Genomic DNA, 5829 nt, shown 5'->3' with positions numbered 1-5829 from the left:
TGTCTAATCTTTAAATACATTATAATCTAACTGCTTAGGATAATTTTTGCTTTAATACCTTAAGAGTCTGCAAAGCCTGAAGGATGGGATTATTAAGATGGAATTTTAATGTCAAAATTATCAGGGAAGTGAACATATTGCTAGTGTTCATAAAAATTGTATTCAATTTCTGTATGATTTGTTCAAATAAGAGATGAGAATATATTTGATTATAACTAGTAAGTAACCCAAAATTTGATCAGATGACTGGAGGTCACTGCCACATAGAGCTGTCAACCTCAGAGGTGAGACTATTTAAGACCTGAATTTACTCTAATACATAAATGTACCTGCAGAGATGTGCATAAAAATGTAGGTATGAAATAATTAAATTGTTGGAACATTTTGTAGTGAAAATGGTAGGAAAAGGAGCATATGAAAACTAAAATAAAAAACAAATGTAAATGATGATTATTTCTGTAGAAAATAATGCGAAAGTGTAGGGAACATTTATTACTTTTCATTTTTTAAAGCTTTGGAATAACTCAAAGCTAATCTGTTATATGCATCACAGATTTCTAAAAAATTCACTTTTATTTAGCAGAAATTTATTAATGGGCAGATTAATCTGTGATATAGAATTTACTGTGGAATGCCTAGTATGAAAAGCAAGAAGAAGATAGCATTTAAATGCACTATTTTAGGTAATTGTTTTAGAGCAAATACATACTTTGCAGTATTTTTTATAATAATGCTTGTCAGTTTCTTAAGGAGGATTATCCCTGTAGCAATACAAACTTTCCCTTCTACATTATCAAATACCTACAATGATGTGCTCATACATAATCATTTATAACTATTAATAGAAACTATAATAAGCAATCAATAGTCATTCAAACTTACAATTATAATTTTTTATTCCACTGTTGGGGGGGATGGAGAGACATGTCTTATGTATTGGCCTTAAGATACAAAAGCTCAGTAGGTACTTTTCTTAGAACAATGCACATTTGTAATTTATGAATGTTCTTTTATATTCTTATAGATATAAATATACAGTTACATTTTCCCTTTTCCCCAGTGCTACATAATTATAACTTGTAATATGTAAATATTTATGAATTCACAGGATGTTCGCTAGGAGAGAATGTTATACTTGCAGATTTGTCTAGTATTTGCAGAATTCAGATCTTATTATTAGGCTTTATGTTGTATTGCAAAATGTAAAAATACATTGTTATAAATATGACTTGTCTAGAAAACATACCATCTGGTGGTTCTGTTGAGAAATGAGAATTATCTCAAAATCATTTATTGTTAGGAATAAGACATTACAATGTTGGTTGAAAATTTTACTCCCTTTATTTTTATATAAGTAAATGGCAGACATAATGACCTGTATTCTATGTGAAAAAATATGGTCTAAACACTAATATCATGAGGTATTAGAATTCAAATAACCTTAGAGATCATTTAGACAGAAATGGCATACTAAGTGATTGGCAGTCGCTGTCTAAAATGCCATTTAAGGGATTCTATCAGGATTATAGATTAAAGGATACCTGTGCTCCAGTGAGGAAGAGTCCTTGGCTGGCTGAGAACATATGCCTTAGGTTCTGAATGGGAAATTGGTAGCAAGCATCTTGTGTACCACCTTCCCTTATTTCGTATGAAAGAAGATCACTAAAAGCTGGTCAAAAATGAAGATTCCAATCCCTAAAACATCATTGAGCTGTCAGACAAATCTACTACTAGATATTTGTCTGTATGTTTGCTCAAAATCTGATTCCTACAACTTTCTCCACTTAATCCTAATTTATTGCACATTCCCAGTACGAACTCTTTAGATACCAGAAGATAAGCATTACTTTTCCCTTTCAGTGTTTCCCTTTTCCAAATCAAGTCATTAAGTGCTCCAGCTTCTTTACTATCTCTATTGTTTGTTCAAGTCCTTCTTAAATATTACTACCAGAATGAAATTTCCTAGATGATATCTTAACTGTATAAAGTGAAACAATTATTTCTCTTAATGAAAACACCATACTTCTATTTAATACAATAAGAGATCCCATGATGTATTTCACTGTGTTTTTATGCTCTTGGATCACAGTGCACTTGCCATTGAGTACAATATTTAGGGTGATTTTTTTTTTAATTTTCTTAACGTTTATTCGTCTTTGAGAGACAGAGAGACACAGAGCACAAGGAAGGGTGGATCAGAGAGAGAGAAAGGCAGACACAGAATCCGAAGCAGGGTCCAGGCTCTGAGCTGTCAACACAGAGCCCAATGCCAGGCTTGGACTCACAAACCGTAAGATTATGACCTGAGCCGAAGTCGGACTCTTAACCGACTGAGCCACCCAGGTGTCCCCTATTTAGGGTTTTAAAATGAACCACTCCTCTCTGTTCTAAATATTAGGTGTTTATTAATTTCTTCATCTGATAATAATGAAAACCGCATTCATTTTCATGGTTGTTCATTGTTAGCCAATGACCATGCTAATCATTTTATCTTGATTAAATTATTTAAAATCACATAATTATCCCTAATTTTATCTACATATAAACAACAATAAGAAAGTCACAAGAAGTTGAGGACCCTGCCTAAAGTTGTGGCAACATTTCACCACACTTTTATATTTATTTTGTTAGTTTGAAACAATTCATCCTTTTGAGTTTTTATTTAGTAATTATGTTACACTCTCTTAGGAGATAAGAAACACATATTCCGAATTTATCTTAGATATTGAATATTTATTTGAAGTGTACTTGTAGTAAATGTTAAATATTGAAAACTGAGAAGTTATACAACAAGCGTCTTAGAGAAAAAAATAAAGATTTCTGTAAATAATCAATAGCGTGTCTCTATTCCAATTTTCTTTAGTCCAAAGGAGAATGTCCTGTGCTCATATCATCCTTCTTGGGAAGATCCTTCTTTCTTCCTTGCAGTATATGATATTATGGTAATTCAAATTTTTTCTGCCTCTGCTGCTACTGTTGTGGAAAGACATAAAGACTCTTTGTTACTCTGCCCGAGTGCTTCTAATTAATTGTATCTTCTGTGTATTCATTTTAATATCATAATACTTGATGCTGGCCATCTTACTAAGCACTTACTGGTCATTCAGTCCTCTGAGTTTTCCCAATGACCTTAAGGTAGGCAATGTTTTAATTCTCAAATGACATAAGAAAAAAACTGAGGGCTGGAGGGAGATTAAACAACACCAAATTGACAGATCATTGAATAGGTAAGGCATTTTCTGAACCTGGGTTCATATTCAGGTTTGATTTCAAAGTTTAGATGCTAGCTCACTGCCTGTATTTTCTCTGTTGCTTACATTCTGCCCATACTACTAGCAATGATACTTTCTCTGTGTCCCACATTCACATTCCAAAGGTATTTCCTAAGTGATTGTTAAGACCTTACTCCCCAGTGATCTCAGAGAATCAGAGATTTTGCCAAATGCCTTGCTTGAGTGAAAATATAAGCTGTGTGTGGCACTTCTTTGATCCACCAGCCTAACAAATCTGTCAAGAAAATAAATCACATTAGTTTAAACAAAAATGTCTTAGTAACGTATCAAAATGATAACAACATACATATCTGAAAATTCATGATATAGGTTTGTGGAATAGATCTCATACTTATGCTTATTGAGTCTAGAAACCACAAATCCCCTTTTATGTAAAGGAGAGCATTTACTTAATTTTCTCTTGTTTTATCTTGCATTTTCCAAATGATTTCCAAAATATCATGTATGAAGTCTCTCCAGTTGCATCCACTTTTCAGTGAGCTCACAAGCAATATTCTTCTGCCCGAAAATCATGAGCTTTTTGTGAGGTAGCTGCTCTTTTACCAGAACTTTATCTGTTGCATTCTCTCCTTTTCTGTTTTGAAATTGTTTTAAAGATTTCTCTACAGAAAGATATTCAGTTGTCTCTAAACAATCACCGTTAGAAACCAAGATGCCTTGTGCACTCACATACTTGTATGAAAAACAAAAACATTAACAGCAGCCAAAGGATTTGTTTCCAGAGCACAGGTGTCATGAAAACCACCTCTAAACCTAAACCAAATGGGGAAAGGAAAAGACTCAAATCAGCATCGTTGTCATTGGACATGTAGACTCATGCAAGTCTACCACTACTGGTCATCTGATGCACACATGTGATGGTAGCAACAAAAGAACCATCAAAAAAAAAATGTGAAAGAGGCGCTGAGATGGGAAAGCGCTCCTTCAAGAATGCCTGGGTCTTGGATAAACTGAAAGCTGAACGTGAACGTGGTATCACCATTGATATCTCCCTGGAAATTCCAGACCAGCAAGTATTATGTGACCATCATTGATGCCCCGGGACACAGAGACTTTATCAAAAACATGACTACAGGAACATCTCAGGCTGTGTTGTCCTGATTGTTGTTGCTGGTGTTGGTGAACTTGAAGCAGGTATCTCCAAGAATGGGCAGATCTGTGAGCCCTCCCTTCTGGTTTATGCAGTGAATGTAAAACAACTAATTGTTGGTGTTAACAAAATGGATTCCACTGAGCCACCCTACAGCCAGAAGAGTTATGAGGAAATCATTAAAGAAGTCTGCACCTACATTAAGAAAATTGGCTACAACCCCAACACAGTAGCATTCATGCCAATTTCTGGTTGGAATAGTTATAACATGCTAAAGCCAAGTGTTAACATGCCTTGGTTCAGGGGATGGAAAGTCACCCATAAAGATGGCAAGGACAGTGGAACCACAGTGCTTGAAAGTCTGGATTGCATCCTGCCACCAGCTCATCCAGCTGACAAGCCTTTTTGTCTGCCCCTCCAGGATGTCTACAAAATTGGTGATATTTGTTCTGTCCCTGTGGGCTGAGTGGAGACTGGTATTCTTAAACCAGGCATGGTGGTCAACCTTTGCTCCAGTCCATGTTACAACTGAAGTCTGTTGAAATGCCCACGAAGCTTTGAGTGAGCCTCTTCCTGGGGACAACATGGGCTTCGATGTCAAGAACATATCTGTCAAAGGTGTTCATTGTGGCAATGTGGCTGGTGACAGCAAAAATGACCCACCAGGGGAAGCAGCTGGCTTCATGGCTCAGATGATTATCCTAAACCATCCAGGCCAAATCAGTGATAGATATGTTTCCATGCTGGATTGTCACACACCTCACATCGCTCGCAAGTTTGCTGAGCTGAAGGAGATTGACTGTTGTTCTGGAAAAAAGCTTGAAGATGGCCCCAAGTTCCTGAAATCTAGTGCTGCTGCCATCATTGATATGGCTCCTGGTAGGCCTATGAAGTTGAGGACTTCAGCCATTTTGCTGTTCATGACATGAGACAGACGGTTGCTATGGGTATCATCAAAGCAGTGGACAAGAAGGCAGCTGGAGTTGGCAAGGTCACCAAGTCTGCTCAGAAAGCTTAGAAGGCTAAATAAATATAATCTCCAATACCTGCCATCCCAGTCTCTTTTTTAAAGTTTTTTAAATGTTTATTTTTTAGAGTGCAAGTGGGGGAGGAGCAGGGAGAGAGGGAGACACAGAATCTGAATTAGGCTCCAGGCTCTGAGCTGTCAGTACAGAACCTGCACAGGGCTCAGACTCATGAACCATGAGATCATGACCTGAGCCGAAGTCAGATGCTTAACTGACTGAGCCACCCAGGTACCCCCACCTCAGTCTTAATAACTGGTAGAAGAACCATCTCAGAGCTGTTTGTGTCAACTGACCATTTAAGTTTAATAGTAAATGACTGGTTAATGATAACAACATATCATAAAACCTTCAGAAGGAAAGGAGAATCTTTTGTGCACCATTTGGTTTTGTGTGTGTGTGTGTGTGTGTGTGTGTGTCA

At 36.5% G+C, this 5829-nt stretch overlaps 1 pseudogene; it reads left to right on the top strand.

Annotated features, from left to right (window-relative positions):
* The first annotated feature begins 242 nt into the window (after positions 1–242).
* On the top strand, positions 243–5401 carry LOC102968384 (annotated as a pseudogene).
* The last annotated feature ends 428 nt before the right edge of the window (positions 5402–5829 follow it).

Source organism: Panthera tigris, chromosome C1 (genome assembly GCF_018350195.1).
Source record: "Panthera tigris isolate Pti1 chromosome C1, P.tigris_Pti1_mat1.1, whole genome shotgun sequence".
In the NCBI taxonomy this organism is placed as follows: Eukaryota; Metazoa; Chordata; class Mammalia; order Carnivora; family Felidae; genus Panthera; species Panthera tigris.
This window is presented reverse-complemented; position numbering and strand designations above follow the sequence as displayed.